Genomic DNA, 23,580 nt, shown 5'->3' with positions numbered 1-23,580 from the left:
TCTGGGAGGCTGTGGTGGCTGCTGCATGCAATGTTGATCGTAAACAGATCAAGCAACTGACAGAATCTATGGATGGAAGGCTGTTGAGTGTCATCATAAAGAAAGGTGGCTATATGGGTCACTGATTTTTGGGTGTTTTGTTTTTGCATGTCAGAAATGTTTATTTCTAAATTTTGTGCAGTTATATTAGTTTACCTGGTGAAAATAAACAAGTGAGATGAGGTTATATTTGTTTTTTATTAAGTTGCCTAATAATTCTGCACAGTAATAGTTACCTGCACAAACAGATATCCTCCTAAGATAGCCAAATAAAAAAACACCACTCCAACTTCCAAAAATATTAAGCTTTGATATTTCTGAGTCTTTTGGGTTGATTGAGAATATAGTTGTTGATCAATAATAAAAATAATCCTCTAAAATACAACTTGCCTAATAATTCTGCACGCAGTGTACAAGGCATACATGAGGGCATCCCGCAAACTCGCTGCTTCAGGGTAACCCTGCATTCTGATCTCTCCTTCAAAACATATATCCATGCTGGTCCAGTCCCTGATACCTCATGTATGGACCATGGCTGACTGTTGCTGTGCCATTATCAAATTTCTATTGTGAGTGAATTGATCAGTCAACTACCTGTGCTACTATCCTTAAATTTTTCTACCAATAGTTGTCTATGAAACTGATGTTTGTGCCACCTGAGTATAGCAGAACAGAAAAGCAGTTTGAGCTGTTGCATGAGGTATCAGGGCTCCCAGCACAGCAGGCTTACATTGGTACCTTTCCCACCTTTTTATTTGAACTTAAATTCAAACATGTAAATGTTGGCCCAGATCCTGGCTCATTAATGGCCCATGCCTGAATTCTACTGTACCATATTATATTTTTTTACTGTGGATCAATTGATGCCACAGTTCCTGGTGTCTGCCCCTAATTTGAATTGTGTTGGCAGTTTTTTTTTAAAACCATGAAGGTGTTGTCTATGCGTTTGGTTTTGTCTCTCATTGAATTGAATGGGATTCGGATATGTTCGATGAACTGTTCGGCGAATATCGGGACGTTTGCCAATCCGAGCCAAACCGAACCTTGAAAGGTTAGCTCATCTCTATTCAGAATCTTCCATCTTAGTAAAGGGTAATTGCAGAACACAACAACAGCCTCCAGTGGTAAGGAGTGAAACTGCAGCACAATTATTAAGGTGAACAATAGCAGCCACTAGTGGTCAAAACTGTGAAAGTACAACAGGAATCCTGACAACGTCATATGTCAGTAAGAGGTTAAACTAATTTACATGGGGGCTTTTTGCTTCTTCAAATGTCTAAAAAAAAATTTGCTGAAGAGGAAATTCTGTTTAATTTCATAACTCAATCTTAAATTTTAGATTATAAATGGTTTCTGGAAACAATCTGTGGAATCAAGGCCCTGTCATGAAGAGAACACTTAACATTTAATTTGCGTATTGATTAACATGATAATTTCTTGGGATTGCAGCAACAGATAGAAGATATAAAGAGGTCCATCAATTTCTATTTTAAAACCTGCATGCCCATATATGCGGTATGATGGGGTGAGGGGGTGATCTTACTGATTCCTTTAAACACTTGTATACAATTACATGTCATCATTCGGTTCTACAGCAAAGAGCCCAGAAATGTGATGTATGTTATTGTACTTTAGCAAAATACTCTTATAAAGGCAAGTAAAGTGACACTTTGTTTTCCAGATTTGTTGTATCTGGTACAGCTTCATCAGATTTAACTGAAATTGACTTAATTATAGTTAATTTCAGTGAACTCAGATCCAATTATAACAACTTTATCATCTCTATCCTCATCTTGCACGCTATAGTTGGGTGATATGGGCTAATTAACATGCTAATAGACAATATAGTGTGCGCACAGCTGCTCCACATTCTCTACACACATCATAGTCAACAATAGCCTCTTTATTTCTGCCATTTTCTGACACTACTGCCTGACAGTACGTTACCTTCTAACAAATGAGTATCACAAATGCGCAAATAATTCTGGTACTTTTGATTCCTCATACAGCTTTTTTTTTCTTTTGTTGCAAATTTGCTTTTTGAAAATGGTTTCCATAGAAACTAAATAATAAAAAAAAAAGCTTTCAATACAGTTCACTTCGCAACACAAAACTACAACTACTTACAGTGTTCAATAATAAATGTGGGAGCATTTAGCTTAACCTTGTAGACGTATCTTGTGAAAAACTTGGAAATAAAAATATTGTTTTTTAAATATATGTTGCTATGCCAAATAATGCTGTTTACTTTCAACAGACGTACATTTGTAATATATGTAATACCGTGTTGATACACTTGAGGGCAGCAAAGAACAAGATAAAGATCTAGTACAGGAAATCTATACTGATGAGCAATAGACTGGATTGGAAGAACCTGCTGTAAAGTTGTATATAATCATATGCTATTCTCTATTTCCTCTGCCTTTTTATTAAACAAGATAGAAAATAGAAATGTTTATGAGCAATTAGATGCCTTACACAATTTCAAGTGCATCCTCCACACGAACCTTAATTTCTGCAGTTTTCATGTTTTGGTTGGAGCTATAGCACATCAAACACTAATTTGCTTATTTTAATTACTGCACTTCCATTGAACCATTGAGCACAAGTGGAGAAAATATTGAATAATGCAGGTGTATTTGTAAGTGCAGGTTCTTTTAACTGATGTGTAAGCTACAGTATTCTCCACTGGCATGGATGATGTTCTTTATTCCTTTGCATGTTGCCCATCGCTGGGCTGTGTTTGCATTTGATGGCAATAATTGTTTGAAATATCGGTATAGCCTGGGAACAGATGAATCTAATGTTTCCATACATAGAAACTGTACAGCAAACATCTTATATGCTGAACCTTGCATTCCTGCACAATGGAAAACGGATCCTCAGGATATCTGCAGTTCTGCAGAGCCAGGCATCCATGAGTTGGCAAGACTGCACTGCTTGTGTACCAATATTAAACTATATAAGGTAGCAATCTTATGACGATTATGCTTAACTATTCATTTGTATAGTCATTCACCAGAATTAGTGAAATCTCGCGGTACATGGAGCACAATATTTTCTTTAAAATTTGATTTATTACTTGCAGGAAATTATTTCACTTATTAGACAACTGCTAGCTAACTGCATATTTTATAGAGTAACTTTAAAGGGGTTGTCGGTGACTTTAATATTTAAAGGGACTCTGTCACCTCAAATTGGCGGGATATTTAAATGACTTTTTACTTGTCCGATAGGCGGCGTTTCATCTTCATTTCTCCACCCCGTCCGTCCCTGTTGTCCGCAATATGTTAGTGAATTAGAGTACTTGTGCTCCATAGTTGGCGCGTGCGCAATGCAATCTTCGGTCGCGCACGCACAGTATGCTTTGTCCAACTGCAGGCAAAGCTGAAAAGCATTACTGCGCATGCGCCCGCGCTCTATGTCCCGCAACACAGCGAAATACTTCTGGGACATAGTGGGCGGGCGCATTCTGTAATACCCTTGAAATTCATAGATCTTAATCTCATCAATCACCCCAGGGGTGTGCGAACTAAGCAAGTACAAACCATTGAGGCCTCAACTCGCAACAGAAGTTAAAGGATCTAGTTCTAACATCTTGGTGACAAATAACAAAGGACATTATTGGCAGTCTCCTGGAGTCCATGCTCCAATGAGCCAGAGCTGTTTCACCAGCAAAAAGAACGTTATTCTTGATGAGGAGGTGTGCTAGACTCGGACGCTTCTGATTCATGAAGAGTGGACGAGTGGAGTGCACCTCTGTGTAAGTTTTGCCACAAATCCTATTCCAGCCCTGCTGGAGTAAGATTTGTGATGTAGCAACACCAGCGCTCGTCTAGAATTTGATAAGCGGTTTGTCACCACATCCCCATCCCAACCCAGTTCCACCCATTTTGGCAGAGCTGTAAAAAGCTTATGGGAAGACACTAGAAGTTGCAAAATGAAGGTGCAGCTCAGAGTTGCGTCTACATTTTGTGACTTTTCAAACCTTTCACACCAGAATTCTGGTGTAAAATCTTGGTTCAATTGGGACCTATATGTAATAGATGATATCATACCGCTGCTGCCGCCTCCCCTGCCCTCTGTCTTCGGCGTCCCAGCGCGCCTCTCCTTCTGCAGCGTCCTTCCCTCCTCACTCGCTCCCGGCCTCTGCTTCTTGTGCAAGCGCGCATACCAGGTTCAGTGCTGTGCGCGTGCACTTCTGATCTGTCGGCATTCCTCTTCGTCTCCGCTATGATCCTGGAGGACTACCCGGAAGTCAGCGCTCCTTATTGTCTTCTCTATGGTTCTGGAGGACTGGTACCCGGACGTGCTGCGCTGCCTTAAGGTATTTAAATTGCTTCCTGCCGTCCCTCTGTGCCTGGTTATCATTTGTACCTTCAGGTGCTCCTGGCCGGCCTTGGTCTCTGTGAGTTTGTCTCCCTCTGACTTAGGGTTAATCCTGTCTTTCCAGTATCCTGCCAGCCTCTGCGTTCCCTCAGTCCCTGTGTCCCTGCGATTCCTCCGTCAGTCCCTGTTCCGCTGCAGTACACCCGTCAGTCCCTGTGTCACTGCTATACCTCCATCAGTCGCTGTGCCACTGCTATACCTCCGTCAGTCCCCGTACCGCTGCTTTACCTCTGTCAGTCCCTGTGTCTCTGCATTGCTTCGGCATGGTCTGTGTTACTGCATTGTTCCCATTATACCCGCCAGTTCTGTGTCTCCGCAGTACTCTCCTATCTTGTGGTCCTACTATCTCCGCCTCTTCTTGGTCTTCTCCCGTCCTGGTCCTCCAGCTTCTGTGGCGATAGTCCCTCACTTGCCTGCCCCTAACTCTCCCTGTATAGGGGGCGGACTATCTGGTCAGCTCATCTGTGGGGGGTTCGTTGTCGCGGTCTAGAGGGTCCACTTTCCGTTTTCCCTCTTTGAATCATCACAGATGATTGGTGCATGTACCACCCATTGGCACCTGCACTTGTAACAAGATATCCAATGGTATTCATGTCACCATTTAACATTTTACTATGATGGCTGATCACCATATTTCATTTTTTGTTCACCATTTACAAAGTGGAGGTAAAAGCAATTAAGGATTTCTTCTTCCTAATACCGGCAACATTTGGCTGCACTAGTTATATTGCATTTTTACAGCACTTCAGAGTAAAGCCTCTTAGAACACGAGTTTGAATGTGAGATTATAGAGGTGTGAAACAAAGTTTCTTTAATACTATATATTTTTTTTTACTTTTCATCTTTTTCTTAATAATTTATTGCTGTTCAGTACAAGAATTGATGTAATATTTATTGCATCATTGTTATTAGTATTCATTATTGTATTAGTATTATTATAACATTTTTTTTCACCTAAGCTGGACACACATGAGATTGAGGTAATAAGATGGCTAATTGGCAAAATCTGTTGAGGATTGTCTATTCTCAAAGGCTAGATGACTTCGCCTCCCGTATAGCTTCTTTATGGGGTCAGGAGATAACAGTGAAAACAGCCTGATGGCATCTGACTCCATCAATATATCCAGTAATGCTCTTCTCAATTTGAGAGCTTTATTACAGGATGTGGGGATCATTTTGAAGCTGCACATGCTGTGATACCAGGGCAAATGTCCACTATTATTGCATTCACAGCATGCGGGTTGACAGTGCAGTTAAGTGTAGATAAAAAACAAATAAATTGTACTAAATGACAAGCTCTTCAAACAGATTTACAGAGACTAGTATTCCCTAAGAAAATGAGCAGTGCAGTGACAAGAATGTCTTATTATCTTGAACTAATAGTTATATCAAATGTTCACACAGACAAATAATACAGATATAGCACAAATTGACGGTAGAGACATTTCATCAACCTTGGAGAGCAGAATGCTACTTAAATAGTAAAACCAAACATAGGTCATCAACAACAAATATACAGTATATGTATATACTGTATATGAAGCGAATACGGTAGCACGATACCAGCACTAAGAAACATTGAATATATGAAATTTGGACTCCATTACTGCTGCTATGACAGCATAGATCAGGGGAGAGAAGTCTTTTTTTGGCCAAGAACCATTTGGATATTTATACCGTTCTTGGGGGGCTGCACAATTTGCTCACTAACTCCACCCACAAAGTACATCCTGACGCGGGCGCTGGTGTCTGGGTGTAATCCTTCATTGTAAGCAACTTAGAGTTCAGTAGTGAACACTGTGCGTGCTCACAGTGCAAGTAGAAATTAATGGGCCCTGAAAACACAGCTGCCGGCCCAAGCACTGTGGTCCCTGGGAATCTGCCCAGGTTCCGGATAAAAAGTAATCGAAGTCTGTAAACGTAAATGGCCAGCGATCCTGAGGTTCCCCACTCTTGGCATTGATGCTAATAATATAATCATCATACTTAAATGATCCAAAATAGCAATGCCATATCCATATTGAGCCTAGAAAATCGTTTCTGAACAAATCAATGACAATATTTCTGACGCTTCTAGTTTTCATGTCTCCTTTAATAAGATGTGTAGTAGAGGGGTGACAAGGACACTAAACTTCAGGAGGGCAAATTTCCAACGGATGAGAGAGGATCTTGGTGCAATTAACTGGGACGATATCCTGAGACATAAAAGTACACAAAGAAAATGGGAGACGTTTATTAGCATCCTGGATAGGACCTGTGCACAGTATATACCGTATGGAAATAAACATACTAGAAATAGGAGGAAACCAATGTGGCTAAATAGAGCTGTAAGGGGCGCAATAAGTGACAAAAAGAAAGCATTTAGAGAATTAAAAGGAAGTAGGTAGTGAGGAGGCATTAAATAAATACAAAAAATTAGATAAATTCTGTAAAAAGCAAATCAAGGCAGCAAAGATTGAGACAGAGAGACTAATTGCCAGAGAGAGCAAAAATAACCCCAAAATATTCTTTAACTACATAAATAGTAAGAAACTAAAAAATGATAGTGTTGGCCCCCTTAAAAATAGTCTGGGTGAAATGGTGGATGAGGATGAGGAAAAAGCCAATATGCTAAATGACTTTTTTTCATCAGTATTTACAAAAGAAAATCCCATGGCAGCCAATATGACTAGTGCTAAAAATTCACAATTAAATGTTACCTGCTTAACCCAGCAGGAAGTACGGCGGCGTCTAAAAATCACAAAAATTGACAAATCTCCGGGCCCGGATGGGATACACCCCCGAGTACTGCAGGAATTAAGTACAGTCATTGATAGACCATTATTTTTAATCTTTAACCCCTTTCTGTCATTGGACGTACCATTCCGTCCATGTGGGGTGGGCCCTACTTCCCAAGGACAGAATAGTACGTCCAGCACGATCGGCCGCGCTCACGGGGGGAGCGCGGCCGATCGCGGCCGGGTGTCAGCTGACTATCGCAGCTGACATCCGGCACTATGTGCCAGGAGCGGTCACGGACCGCCCCCGGCACATTAACCCCCGGCACACCACGATCAAACATGATCGCAGTGTGCCAGCGGTATAGGGAAGCATTGCGCAGGGAGGGGGCTCCCTGCGTGCTTCCCTGAGACCCCCGGAGCAACGCGATGTGATCGCGTTGCTCCGAGGGTCTCCTACCTCCTTCCTCGCTGCAGGTCCCGGATCCAAGATGGCCGCGGCATCCGGGTCCTGCAGGGAAGGAGGTGGCTTACCGAGTGTCTGCTCAGTGCAGACACTTGGTAAGCCTGCAGCCCTGCACAGCAGATCGCAGATCTGGCAGAGTGCTGTGCACACTGCCAGATCAATGATCTGTGATGTCCCCCCCTGGGACAAAGTAAAAAAGTTAAAAAAAAATGTCCACATGTGTAAAAAAAAAAATAAAAAAAAAATTCCTAAATAAATAAATAAATAAAAAAAATTATTCCCATAAATACATTTCTCTATCTAAATTTAAAAAAAATCAAACAATAAAAGTACACATATTTAGTATCGCCGCGTCCGTAACGACCCCACCTATAAAACTACATAACTAGTTAACCCCTTCAGTGAACACCGTAAAAAAAAAAAAAAAAAAACGAGGCAAAAAACAACGCTTTATTCTCATACCGCCAATCAAAAAGTGGAATAACACGCGATCAAAAAGACAGATAAAAATAACCATGGTACCGCTGAAAACGTCATCTTGTCCCGCAAAAAACAAGGTGCCATACACCATCATCAGCAAAAAAATAAAAAAGTTATAGTCCTCAGAATAAAGCGATGCCAACATAATTATTTTTTCTATAAAATAGCTTCTATCGTATAAAAGCGCCAAAACATAAAAAAATGATGTAAATGAGATATCGCTGTAATCGTACTGACCGGAAGAATAAAACTGCTTTATCAATTTCACCAAACGCGGAACGGTATAAACGCCTCCCCCAAAAGAAATTAATGAATAGCTGGTTTTTGGTCATTCTGCCTCACAAAAATCGGAATAAAAAGCGATCAAAAAATCTCCCGTGCCCGAACATGTTACCAATAAAAACGTCAACTCGTCCCGCAAAAAACAAGACCTCACATGACTCTGTGGACTCAAATATGGAAAAATTATAGCTCTCAAAATGTGGTAACGCAAAAAATATTTTTTGCAATAAAAAGCGTCTTTCAGTGTGTGACGGCTGCCAATCATAAAAATCCGCTAAATAACCCGCTATAAAAGTAAATCAAACCCCCCTTCATCACCCGCTTAGGCTACGTTCACATTTGCGTTGTGCGCCGCAGCGTCGGCGACGCAACACACAACGCAGGAACACCGCATGCACAACGCATGCACAACGCTGCGTTTTGCGACGCATGCGTCCTTTTTTTGCTTGATTTTGTACGCACAAAAAATGCAACTTGCTGTGTCCTCTGCGCCATGACGCGTGCGCCGCAGTGACGCATGCGTCGCAAAACGCAAGTGCAACGCATGTCCATGCGCCCCCATGTTAAATATAGGGGCGCATGACGCATGCGGCGACGCTGCTGCGCAGAACGCTAATGTGAACGTAGCCTTAGTTAGGGAAAAATTAAAAAAATTTAAAAAATGTATTTATTTCCATTTTCCCATTAGGGTTAGGGCTAGGGCTAGGGTTAGGGTTAGGGCTAGGGCTAGGGTTAGGGTTAGAGCTAGGGTTAGGGCTAGGGTTAGGGTTAGGGCTAGGGTTAGGGCTAGGGCTACATTTAGGGTTGGGGCTAAAGTTAGGGTTAGGGTTGGGGCTAAAGTTAGGGTTAGGGTTTGGATTACATTTACGGTTGGGAATAGGGTTCGGATTAGGGTTAGGGGTGTGTCTGGGTTAGAGGTGTGGTTAGGGTTACCGTTGGGATTAGGGTTAGGGGTGTGTGTGGATTAGGGTTTCAGTTATAATTGGGGGGTTTCCACTGTTTAGGCACATCAGGGGCTCTCCAAACGTGACATGGCGTCCCATTTCAATTCCAGCCAATTCTGCGTTGAAAAAGTAAAACAGTGCTCCTTCCCTTCCAAGCTCTCCCGTGCGCCCAAACAGGGGTTTACCCCAACATATGGGGTATCAGCGTACTCGGAACACATTGGAGAACAACTTTTGGGGTCCAATTTCTCCTGTTACCCTTGGGAAAATACAAAACTGGGGCTAAAAAATAATTTTTGTGGAAAAAAAAAATATTTTTTATTTGCATGGCTCTGCGTTATAAACTGTAGTGAAACACTTAGGGGTTCAAATCTCTCACAACACATCTAGATGAGTTCCTTAGGGGGTCTAATTTCCAAAATGGTGTCACTTGTGTTTTTTTTTTACTGTTTAGGTACATTAGGGGCTCTGCAAACGCAATGTGACGCCTGCAGACCATTCCATCTAAGTCTGCATTCCAAATGGCGCTCCATCCCTTCCGAGCCCTCCCATGCGCTTAAACGGTGGTTCCCCCCCACATATGGGGTATCAGCGTACTCAGGACAAATTGGACAACAACTTTTTGGGTCCAATTTCTCCTGTTACTCTCGGGAAAATACAAAACTGGGGGCTAAAATATAATTTTTGTGGGAAAAAAATTGTGTTTTATTTTTACGGCTCTGCATTATAAACTTCTGTGAAGCACTTGGTGGGTCAAAGTGCTCACCACACCTCTAGATAAGTTCCTTAGGGGGTCTACTTTCCAAAATGGTGTCACTTGTGGGGGGTTTCAATGTTTAGGCACATCAGTGGCTCTCCAAACGCAACATGGCGTCCCATCTCAATTCCTGTCAATTTTGCAGTGAAAAGTCAAACGGCGCTCCTTCCCTTCCGAGCTCTCCCATGCGCCCAAACAGTGGTTTACCCCCACATATGGGGTATCAGCGTACTCAGGACAAATTGCGCAACAACTTTTGTGGTCCAATTTCTTCTCTTACCCTTGGGAAAATAAAAAATTGGGGGCGAAAAGATCATTTTTGTGAAAAAATATGATTTTTTATTTTTACGGTCCTGCATTATAAACTTCTGTGAAGCACTTGGTGGGTCAAAGTGCTCACCACACATCTAGGTAAGTTCCTTAGGGGGTCTACTTTCCAAAATGGTGTCACTTGTGGGGGGTTTCAATGTTTAGGCACATCAGTGGCTCTCCAAACGCAACATGGCGTCCCATCTCAATTCCAGTCAATTTTGCATTGAAAAGTCAAATGGCGCTCCTTCGCTTCCGAGCTCTGTCATGCGCCCAAACAGTGGTTTACCCCCACATATGGGGTATCGGCGTACTCAGGACAAATTGTGTAACATCTTTTGGGGTCCATTTTCTCCTATTACCCTTGGTAAAATAAAACAAATTGGAGCTGAATTAAATTTTGTGTGAAAAAAAGTTAAATGTTTATTTTTATTTAAACATTCCAAAAATTCCTGTGAAACACCTGAAGGGTTAATAAACTTTTTGAATGTGGTTTTGAGCACCTTGAGGGGTGCAGTTTTTAGAATGGTGTCACACTTGGGTATTTTCTATCATATAGACCCCTCAAAATGACTTCAAATGAGATGTGGTCCCTAAAAAAAAATGGTGTTGTAAAAATGAGAAATTGCTGGTCAACTTTTAACCCTTATAACTCCCTAACAAAAAAAAATTTTGGTTCCAAAATGATGCTGATGTAAAGTAGACATGTGGGAAATGTTACTTATTAAGTATTTTGTGTGACATATCACTGTGATTTAATTGCATAAAAATTCAAATTTGGAAAATTGCGAAATTTTCAAAATTTTCACCAAATTTCCATTTTTTTCACAAATAAACGCAGGTAATATCAAAGAAATTTTACCACTATCATGATGTACAATATGTCACAAGAAAACAATGTCAGAATCACCAGGATCCGTTGAAGCGTTCCAGAGTTATAACCTCATAAAGGGACAGTGGTCAGAATTGTAAAAATTGGCCCGGTCCATAACGTGCAAACCACCCGTGAGGGTGAAGGGGTTAAAGAGTCCATAATAACAGGGTCTGTACCACAGGACTGGCGTATAGCAAATGTGGTGCCAATATTCAAAAAGGGGACAAAAACTGAACTCGGAAATTATAGGCCAGTAAGCTTAACCTCTACTGTGGGTAAAATCCTGGAGGGCTTTCTAAGGGATGCTATGCTGGAGTATCTGAAGAGGAATAACCTCATGACCCAGTATCAGCACGGGTTTACTAGGGACCGTTCATGTCAGACTAATTTGATCAGCTTCTATAAAGAGGTAAGTTCCGGACTGGACCAAGGGAACCCAGTAGATGTAGTGTATATGGACTTTTCAAAAGCTTTTGATACGGTGCCACACAAAAGGTTGATACATAAAATGAGAATAATGGGGATAGGGGAAAATATGTGCAAGTGGGTTGAGAGCTGGCTCAGGGATAGGAAACAAAGGGTGGTTATTAATGGAGCACACTCAAACTGGGTCGCGGTTAGTAGTGGGGTACCACAGGGGTCAGTATTGGGCCCTCTTCTTTTTAACATATTTATTAATGACCTTGTAGGGGGCATTCAGAGTAGAATTTCAATATTTGCAGATGACACTAAACTCTGCAGGGTAATCAATACAGAGGAGGGCAATTTTATATTACAGGATGATTTATGTAAACTAGAAACTTGGGCTGATAAATGGCAAATGAGCTTTAATGGGGATAAATGTAAGGTCATGCACTTGGGTAGAGGTAATAAGATGTATAACTATGTGCTTAATTCTAAAACTCTGGCAAAACCGTCAATGAAAAAGACCTGGGTGTATGGGTGGATGGCAAACTCATATTCAGTGGCCAGTGTCAGGCAGCTGCTACAAAGGCAAATAAAATAATGGGATGCATTAAAAGAGGCATAGATGCTCATGAGGAGAACATAATTTTACCTCTATACAAGTCACTAGTGCGACCACACTTAGAATACTGTGCACAGTTCTGGTCTCCGGTGTATAAGAAAGACATAGCTGAACTGGAGCGGGTGCAGAGAAGAGCGACCAAGGTTATTAGAGGACTGGGGGGTCTGCAATACCAAGATAGGTTATTACACTTGGGGCTATTTAGTTTGGAAAAACGAAGGCTAAGGGGTGATCTTATGTTAATGTATAAACATATGAGGGGACAGTACAAAGACCTTTCTGATGATCTTTTTAATCATAGACCGGTGACAGGGACAAGGGGGCATCCTCTACGTCTGGAGGAAAAAAGGTTTAAGCATAATAACAGACGCGGATTCTTTACTGTAAGAGCAGTGAGACTATGGAACTCTCTGCCGTATGATGTTGTAATGAGTGATTCATTACTTAAATTTAAGAGGGGACTGGATACCTTTCTGGAAAAGTATAATATTACAGGGTATAAATATTAGATTCCTTGATAAGGCATTGATCCAGGGAACTAGTCTGATTGCCGTATGTGGAGTCGGGAAGGAATTTTTTTCCCCATGGTGGAGCTTACTCTTACCACATGGGGTTTTTTTTGCCTTCCCCTGGATCAACATGTTAGGGCATGTTAGGTTAGGCTATGGGTTGAACTAGATGGACTTAAAGTCTTCCTTCAACCTTAATAACTATATGTAACTATGGATCACTTTATTCACACACATGTTATTTTTTACATTAAGACTGTTTTCAAAAAGGTTCCAAATAGGGCCAAATGTGGCAACATGATCTAGACCTAGGTGGATATTAGGAATAATATCTTGAGTTAGTTTGAAATTGATTTGCAATAGATAGATACAAGACAATTACAGATGAGCGGATTTTTAGAAATTCAAATGCGATGACTTTGCAGAATTTTCTCCCAAAGTTAGATTCAAATAAATTTACATGAATGTCAATACTGTAAAGCTTCCAATTGCTAGTAAACACAAAGGGGATAGGAGGGAGAGAGAATCCTGTTGACCATAAAAGCTTGCAATTTACAGGAAAGAAATAGACACCGGATCCTGCTGCAGGGCTGGGACAAGGTATTTTGGTGTCCTAGGCAGATGAAGCAAATGGCGCCCCATTTCCCCCAAGCAAAGGAATGGGGCAGAGACTAAGGTTACAGGACACCTAATGCACCCCACCCCATTTCCCATTTCAAAGTTATAAAATCGTTCATTGTTTGCAAACCATCCTATATTTGAAATGCCAAACCCGAGGACTGTCATGGAAACTAATATGGCTTAACTATAATCGGGACTCATTAGTTTCCATTAGGGTATCCACCAAATGCTGGACACCTAAAATGAAGCCAATTAGAGCCCATTATAGATAAAGGGATACGTAAGATGGATTTTACATCCATCATGCAGCAAATACTTTCTGCAACAAAACTGATGGTTGGTGGTTCATGGACTGATGATGGCTCTGTTAAAGGGAACCTGTCACCCCGTTTTTTCAGTATGAGATAAAAATACTGTTAAATAGGGCCTGAGCTGTGCGTTACAATAGTGTATTTTGTGTACCCTGGTTCCCCACCTATGCTGCCGAAATACCTTACCAAAGTTGCCGTTTTCGCCTGTCAATCAGGCTGGTCTGGTCAAATGGGCATGGTGACATCGCTGTTTCTTCTCCCAGATCTTGCTTATCTTTCCGTTGGTGGTGTAGTGGTTTGCGCATGCCCAACTGCCGAATCCACTGCGCAGGTGAAGAAAAAGAGCGCTATCTGCGCTATTCCGCTGGTTATCGTGGGGGAGGCCATCTTCCTGTGGCCGCGCGTGCGCAGATGGAGTGCTCTGCTGCCCGGGGCTTCAGGAAAATGGCCGCGGGATGCTGCGCGTGCGCAGATGGAGATTGCGGCGCCCATTTTCCTGAAGCCGAGATGCGAACTCTGCTTCAGGAAAATGGCCACCGCGATCTCCATCTGCGCACGCGCGGCATCCCGCGGCCATTTTCCTGAAGCCCCGGGCAGCAGACCGCTCCATCTGCGCACGCGCAGCATCAGGAAGATGGATGCCCCCACGATAACCAGCGGAATAGCGCAGATAGCGCTCTTTTTCTTCACCTGTGCAGTGGATTCGGCAGTTGGGCATGTGCAAACCACTACGCCACCAACGGAAAGATAAGCAAGATCTGGGGGAAGAAACAGTGATGTCACCACACCCATTTGACCAGACCAGCCTGATTGACAGGCGAAAACGGCGACTTTGGTAAGGTATTTCGGCAGCATAGGTGGGGAATCAGGGTACACAAAATACACTATTGTAACACACAGCTCAGGCCCTATTTAACAGTATTTTTGTCTCATACTGAAAAAACAGGGTGACAGGTTCCCTTTAAAGTATTCTTCACCAGAACCATCATCAGTGTATAAATACCAAACCAAGATCAACATCAGTACATAAACAGAACACCATCGCCATCAATAGTAAGTGAATACAGCAACCGTACCATCATCAGCAAATAAATACATCAACAGAACCACCATCAGTACATTAATACATTACCAGAACCATCATCAGTACAGGAATACATCACCACAACCATCGTAAATACTTGAATACAAGAACCAAGCTTAGTATAGCAATCAATTGCAATATCATGTCAGCCACATACACATTTGTATCGCATAAAACTGCAACACCCAGTATGTCCTTAACAATGATAAAGAGATACTGAGAGACTGCAGACAATAAAGAAATCATAGTAATGATACGCAGGCAAAATCACACAAAAATATTTACATCCAGGTACCTTTATGAGTGACCTCTTCTCTGATTGAGAAGTTCTCTTTCTTTTCATTTCCATCCTGTCCTGACCCCATGATGACTTTGCACATCCACAGCTCTTCTCTGAAGACTTCCATCTTCTCCAGTGTTCTCCAGCACATACCAACATGGTGTCCTTAAACATGTTATTAAAATGCCCTCTGCACAAAAAAACCCCTAAACTTATACTCACCTAATCACTGTACACCGTGGCCACCATCTCCTCTTCTATGAAAAACAGTAGTGGGTGCTGGACGGTGGGGGTGATGCATGCACTATCTCTAACAGGGTGTAGACTGGAAGTGGCCTACGTTCTGTTGGAGTTCCCAGCAGAGCAGGGAGCTGATTGTACTTGTGGTTTACAGATATAAATACAATTATGAATGAGCAATAGCCCGGGCTCAGGCAGAGAGAGGGGTGACTGACACTGATCCACTGTGTGCCCTTCACTTTGCTGGATGAAAGTGCCAGGCAGCCGCAGGCCTTCTACAATGTGATTTTTCTTGTAAACTGCATCTCCCTCGATACGAGTAGGCAGGAGGTAGCACCCCAGATGGACCCCGCCTATCCCTCGTCCTGGCCCTGCCCTGCTAACCATGAATATATGGGAGAAAGACATTTACCCAGTGACTCTGGAGATGGAAAAAGACTCTGCAGTATAAATTGTGCTCCTCTGGGAGCCATTGATTTGTAATGACTGAGTGACTGTTGAATGTCATAGTTGAAGGGAATTAGGGGGAAGCCCAAGCAGCCTGCTCTCCGATGCTTCAGCAATGTGGGAAATGGTGTTGGGCAAGTTTCGTTTTTGCTAACTGTGAATCGAATCTCAACATGTTAGAATTTAACTTGAACTCGATCTCCCATGGATTGATCCTCTCATATGGAAATAAACTGGGATTTGTGGATAGTTATTCAGATGACCCGTGTGTGCTTCAATGGCAGATATAACAGTATACATATAGGCTGTCATACAGTTTATAATTAAAGAGGTTGTCCACTACTAGGGCAAGCTTTTCTCATTCCTCATGTTTGGCCCCGTTAAAATAAAAACATTTATACTCACCTCCCATGCCGATGCTGTTCCAGTGGTGCCGACACTCGCATCATTAGTGACTCTAACTTTACATGGTCTCTGCCACTTTGTTGCTGCATTGCTGTGGTTCCTAAATGCTTCCATCTCACAATACTACCACTCAGAGTTGAGCAATATTTAAGAGAAAAGAGATTTTATAAACTGATTTTTTACAACGTGGCATTCTATTATGCTGTCATGCTTGAAATCAGTGATATCTTTAGAACAACTAATTTTTTCAGAAATGTTTGTAAAGGCAGACTGCATGGCTACGGGCTGGATTTTATACACCGGCAAACCTATATTCAGCCGCACTGTACACAGGTTATTATCACTCATTTCAGTTCCAATTGCCAATGGGAGTCATAATATATATTTTTATTATTAATTGTAATAGTAATAGTGAATTATGCTTTTTAAAGATGATCTCAAGGAAAACTCTTGATTTCTCTCTTGAGTTACATACTTGCATTTTTATAAATGACTTATTACATACAAAAGGGAAACATTGATACAGTATATAATGGAAATCTGTCTGTAGTATTTCACTCTAGAACCTAATATATATATGTGAGAATGTATATCTTTCAAAGAGAAGTCCAGCAGCACATTTACAAGACCAGTCAGTTCCTTAGAAATTACTTTTCAATTGAAATGCAAACGAGGCTGAAAAACTATTTGTAGATCTGCAGCCTTTGTCACTCCATCTCTATTCCAAGGCTAGTGCGCCCCCTATTGCTTGACTGATGACTCCTTTACGTGAAATCACGCATCATAGAGGCTGTCAGTCAAGCAGGAAGAGAACTGCTGGGCGGGGATAGAGCTGGAGTGACAGAGGCTTCAGATATACAGTGTATTTTGCATATCAATTCAAAGGCTGATTTCTTAGCAAAGGAAGAATGAATTTGACATGTAAAGCTATTACAGGACTTGTCTTTACAAGAACTACAGTATATCACAAAAGTGAGTACACCCCTCACATTTTTTTAAATAGTTTATTGTATCTTTTCATGGGACAACACTGAAGATATAACACATTGATGCAATGTAAAGTAGTCAGTGTAGAGCTTGTATAGCACTGCAAATTTGGTGTGCTATCTAATAACTCAACACACAGCCATTAATGTCTAATCATTGGCAACAATTGTGCTCAATTAGCCATTTTCCCTCTTGGCGTCATGTGACTCATTAGTGCAATGAGAGGGGTGTACTCACTTTTGTGATGTACTGTACATGCACATATAAATAATTTGGGGTATGAAATCCTGCTGACAGATTCCCTTTAATCATATTATTTGGTCTCCAAAGCATTTTCCTAAACAATAATTATTGGTTTTCAATTAAATCCAAGTCATGGAAGGAGGAGGTCTAATACTTTGTAATTACTAAAAACGTATCATAAATTAATAACCACAAACATTTTTCATACTACATTTCACCCATAACAAATGACATTTATGTTGATAGAGTGTGTGGCATTTCAGGTATTTTGCACTCCTAAGCATATCTCAAGTGCCCTGAACAGCAATCTCGGAATGTAAATGTATTCAAAGGATATGACATTTTCCCCCTTCTTCCATAGATCCCAATAATGTTTATTTTAAAAAAAATGCTGCTTCAACACATTGTGTCTGAAAGGCAGTCATAACACCGTTTCTCTCCATAAGATCCACAAGAAAAAAAATAAATGAAATGGATTGGTTTGGAACCTGTGGAAAGGCATTGATAAATCACACTATTTGTGCAGTTGATAGGCTTCTCTTTCTGAAGCATGTGCAACATGATCAAAGCAATCTTTTAAACAGTGCACCGAATAACACTTTCATTGCTCATCACCTATGCTTCTTCCCGATGCATGCAGCAGGCAATTTCACAGTAGAACCCAATGAAATTCTCACAGCCGCCATTTGCATAAATAGATTTGTTCTCTACAATATAGCACATTAGGCTTTGATTATTGAAAAGAGGCAAGAACGAAGAGTGAAGCAAAGGTCAATAATAAAATCTAAAGTGTACATGACATCTACAAATTGCTATCGCTTAGGTATAATGCTCTTCCCATGGCAGTAAAAATATTGCTCACAAATAAAACTGTCACTTCTTTGTTCCCATCCTCATCATACACAAAGCGCACTTATGTATCTGTACAATGCAGTTGTCAGCAAACGGAAGTGTAATAGATTATTGTGGAAAACCAGTTGCCAATATTTGAGTATATTTACGACACTGGTTACAGGTTAATCAATAGCCTAATATTGTTTAGCACTTTGAGTTGTCTTTTATTCATAGAAATCATCCTACTTATAATGTCAATAACCCTTTTAATAAGAGAACATACCCATTATATGCTTTAAAGTGGAATTAAAAATTACTGAAGTAATTGAACAAACACTCCAAATTTACTTAAATTCTTTAAGAAGTAAAGATATCTATTTTATGTAAGCAATGCAAAATACATTGATATTAAAACTGATTTTTATATGTAAACTATGATGAAATCAGTAGTTTTACACATGATACAATCATGTTATTTGATGCTGTCACTTATCAGTTTTTAAGTAATAAACTATTCTATGACCCAGGCACAATTTACTAGACTCCTCACTAACCCTACTCCACTCTTAACTGACTAAAGCAGGAAGAGCTTTCCCAATAAACTAAAGTAACCCCTCCCAAATAATATGCTTATCCCCTGTATTAAGAGCATGTTTCCCTGTGTAATGAAAACTATATCCCCATGCTGGTGATGGTCCCCCTAGTGGACAGACCTCCCTCCATTCCCAGGGACGGCCTTGAGGCAGAGCCTCCAGGAGAACCGAGACACAATCCATAAGGAAAAAATACAACACTCTTATATCAAGCATATATAACATAACATATTAATATATCACAATTCACGTTTAACCCTCTGTTGCCACAACATCTTCCTCTACCCCTTACAGTGGCACAATGGCATGTTGTTCAGCAAGGATCAGGACAGAGAGATGTGCTGGATAGTAGTCAGGGAAATGCGACATGAAGCACTAGAAGACATGGAGCCAAGAGTGAGGATATACTTAGACTAAAAAAGAAGAGTCAATGCAGAACTAGAAGCAGATAATCGGTTAAATGTAGCAGTGTATGCTATCATCAGATAGATGGTTAATGGCAGAGATATATTCAACCAGATTACAAGTGGTTAACCACAAGGCAGCAGTAATGAACAGGCAAACTGAATACTTGTAAACAAATTGCTCACCACAGGCATACCCTATATGAGGTAGAAGACTGATGAAGCAGGAGATTTCTTTGAAAAACACTTGCGCCGAATGTGGAGCAGCTTGGAATACCGGTAATAGAACACAATGAGACATCTGTGAGAAAAGGTCCACCGTGACCTAGATGGTAATGATTCCTAGCACCTCCGTAAGATTTGTAACCTTTAGTCTACAAATTGCTTCTTCAGATAGGAAGAGGACTTGAACTCTATAGCGCCACCTGTTGGAAGTAGCGATCCTACAAGTCACAATGAACCCTTTATTGCATCTTGCAAAATGACTTAGGCTAAAAGCCAAATCAGAATCTCAATTTGCAGACTCGGTGTTTCGGGCTAATGGCCCTCATCAGTGCAAAGCATGAGAACTGATTTAGTTAAATGGGAGGCTCTGGACTGGGGCCTAAGGGGTAGCATTTCTCTTTGTGGAGAGTGACCTACCAGCTCTGGCATGTCAAGGTAAGGAGGCTTATTCACCAAGCAATGCTCCTCTGGGAAATTTAATATGCAAATTGCCTCTTCAGAGAGAAAGAAGATTTGAACTCTATAGCGCCACCTGTTGGAATTTGCAATCCTGCAAGTCACAATCAACTCTTTAATGAGTCTCGCAATATGACTTAGAATAAAAGCCAACTCAGAATCTCAATTTGCAGACATGGTGTTTCTGGCTATTGGAGCTCATCAGTGAAAAGCATGAGAACTAATTTGGCTAGGTGAGAGGCTCTGGACTGGGGTCTAAGGGGTAACATTTCTCCTTGTGGAGAGTGACATACCATCTCTGGCTTATCAAGGTAAGGAGGCTTATTCGCTGTGCAATGCTCCTCTGTGAAATGTAATATGCAAATTGCCTCTTCAGAGAGAAAGAGGACTTAACCCCTTAACGACCGCCGATACGCCTTTTAACGGCGGCCACTAAGGGTACTTAAACCACAGCGCCGTTAATTAACGGCGCTGTGGAAAAAGTGAATAGCGCCCCCCAGAGTCGGATTTTCTCTGGGGTCTCGGTTGCCGAGGGTAGCCGAGACCCCAGAGAACATGATTCGGGGGGTTTTTACCGACCCCCGAGTTGCGATCGCCGGTAATTAACCGTTTACCGGCGGTCGCAACAAAAAAAAACGCGATTTGCCGTTTAATTTCTCTGTCCTCCGATGTGATCGCACATTGGAGGACAGAGAAATGTGGTCCCCGATGGCCCCCAATAGCCCCCCGATACTTACCTACCTCCCCCGGTGCTCCTCGTGGCTCCTGATGGGCGCCGCCATCTTTTTTCCGGGAAAAAATGGCGGGCGCACGCGCAGTACGCCCGCCGCCCGGCACCCGGAAGATCTTTGGGGTCTCGGCTGCCGGGGGTAGCCGAGACCCCAAAGAACATGATCGGGGTCGGTTTGCACCGACCCCTGCTTTGCGATCGCCGGTAATTAACAGTTTACCGGCGACTGCAAAAAAAAACAAAAAAAAAACCGATCAGTTATTTCTCTGTCCTCTGATGTGATCGCACATCAGAGGACAGAGAAATAGGGGGATTCGGGGACCCTAACATACTCACCCGGTGTCCCTGGGTCCTCTTCTGTCATCTCCTGCCAGCCGGCTTTTTCATCATGGCGGGCGCATGCGCAGTGCGCCCGCCATCTGCTGCCATCTGCCGGCCGGCAGGAGAAGACGAGTTGGGGCTAAAATTAGGGTTAGGGTTAGAGTTAGGGTTAGAGTTAGGGTTAGAGTTAGGGTTAGGGTTAGGGTTAGGGTTAGAGTTAGGGTTAGGGTTAGAGTTAGGGTTAGGGTTAGGGTTAGAGTTAGGGTTAGGGTTAGAGTTAGGGTTAGGGTTGGGGCTAAATTTAGGGTTAGGGCTAGGGTTAGGGTTAGGCTACTTTCACACTAGCGTTTTTTGGCTTCCGTCGCAATGCGTCGTTGGAGAAAAAACGCATCCTGCAAAAGTGCTTGCAGGATGCGTTTTTTCTCCATTGGCTTGCATTAGCGACGCATTGCGACGGATTGCCACATGTCGCATCCGTCGTGCGACGGATGCGTCGTGCTTTGGCGGACCGTCGACACAAAAAAAACTACATGTAACTTTTTTGTGCGACGTGTCCGCCATTTCCGACCGCGCATGCGTGGCCGGAACTCCGCCCCTGCCTCCCCGCACCTCACAATGGGGCAGCGGATGCGTTGAAAAAACAGCATCCGCTGCACCCGTTGTGCGGCGCTTACAACGCTAGCGTCGGTACGTCGGCCCGACACACTGCGATGGGCCGAGTACGACGCTAGTGTGAAAGTAGCCTTAGGCTTCTTTCACACTTGCGTCGGTACGGGGCGGTCGCAATGCGTCAGCCCGACGTACCGACGCACGTTGTGAAAATTGTGCACAACGTGGGCAGCGGATGCAGTTTTTCAACGCATCCGCTGCCCAGTCTATGTCCTGGGGAGGAGGGGGCAGAGTTACGGCCACGCATGCGCGGAAATGGCGGACGCGACGTACAAAAAAAAGGTTACATTGAACTTTTTTTGTGACAACGGGGCTAAAGTTATGGTTAGAGTTAGGGCTAAAGTTAGGGTTAGAGTTGGGATTAGGGTTAGGGTATGGATTAGGGTTGGGATTAGTGTTACATTTGGGATTAGGGTTGGGATTAGGGTTAGGGTTGGGATTAGGGTTAGGGGTGTGTTGGATTTAGGGTTTTGATTAGGGTTATGGTTAGGGTTGAGATTAGGGCTGTTCTGGGGTTAGGGTTGTGATTATCGTTAGGGTTGTGATTAGGATTATGGATCGGGTTGAGATTAGGGTTAGGGGTGTGTTGGAGTTAGGGTTGGAGTTATAATTTGGGGGTTTCCACTGTTTAGGTACATCAGGGGGTCTCCAAACACAACAGCCAATTTTGCGCTAAAAAAGTCAAATGGTACTCCCTCCCTTCTGAGCTCTGCCGTGCGCCCAAACAGTGGTTTACCCCCACATATGGGGCATCAGCGTACTTGGGATAAATTGGACAACAAATTTTGCGGTCCAATTTCTCCTGTTACCCTTGTGAAAATAAAAACTTGCTCTGCATTATAAACTTCTGTGAAGCACTTGAGCTTTCAAAGTTCTCACCACATATCTAGATAAGTTCCTTAGGGGGTCTAGTTTCCAAAATTTGGTCACTTGTGGGGGTTTCTACTGTTTAGGTACATCAGGGGCTCTGCAAACGCAACATAACACCCACAGACAATTCTATCAAATTCTGCATTCCAAAATGGCGCGCCTTCCCTTCCGAGCTCTGCCGTGCGCCCAAACAGTGGTTTACCCCCACATATGGGGTACCAGAATACTCAGGACAAATTGGAGAACAAATATTGGCATCCAATTTCTCTTGTTACCTTTGTGAAAATAAAAATTTGGAGGCTAAAAAAATCTTTTTTGTGGGAAAAAAAATATTTTTTATTTTCACTACTCTGCATTATAAACTTCTGTGAAGCACTTGGGCATTCAAAGTTCTCACCACATATCTAGATAAGTTCCTTGGGGGGTCTATTTTCCAAAATGGGGTCACTTGTTGGGGGTTTCTACTGTTTAGGTACATTAGGGGTCTGCAAACGCAACATAACGCCCACAGACAATTCTATCAAAGTCTGCATTCCAAAATGGTGCTCCTTCCCTTCCAAGCTCTGCCGTGCGCCCAAACAGTGGTTTACCCCCACATATGGGGTACCAGCATACTCAGGACAAATTGGACAACAACTTTTGGGGTCCAATTTCTCTTGTTACCCTTGTGAAAATAAAAACTTGGGGGCTAAAAAATCTTTATTGTTAAAAAATATATATTTTTTATTTTCACGACTCTGCATTATAAACTTCTGTGATGCACTTGGGCATTCAAAGTTCTCACTACACATCTAGATAAGTTCCATGGGGGGTCTAGTTTCCAAAATTGGGTCACTTTTGGGGGGTTTCTACTGTTTAGGCACATCAGGGGCTCTCCAAACGCGACATGGCGTCCGATCTCAATTCCAGTCAATTTTGCATTGAAAACTCAAATGGCGCTCCTTTGCTTCCGAGCTCAGCCATGCGCCCAAACAGTGGTTTACCCCCATATATGGGGTGTCGGCGTACTCAAGACAAATTGTACAACAACTTCTGGGGTCCATTTTCTCTTGTTACTCTTGGTAAAA

The sequence above is a fragment of the Ranitomeya variabilis genome, chromosome 2 (genome assembly GCF_051348905.1).
Source record: "Ranitomeya variabilis isolate aRanVar5 chromosome 2, aRanVar5.hap1, whole genome shotgun sequence".
NCBI lineage: Eukaryota > Metazoa > Chordata > Amphibia > Anura > Dendrobatidae > Ranitomeya > Ranitomeya variabilis.
The sequence above is the reverse complement of the archived record's forward strand: the minus strand, read 5'-3'. Positions refer to the sequence as shown.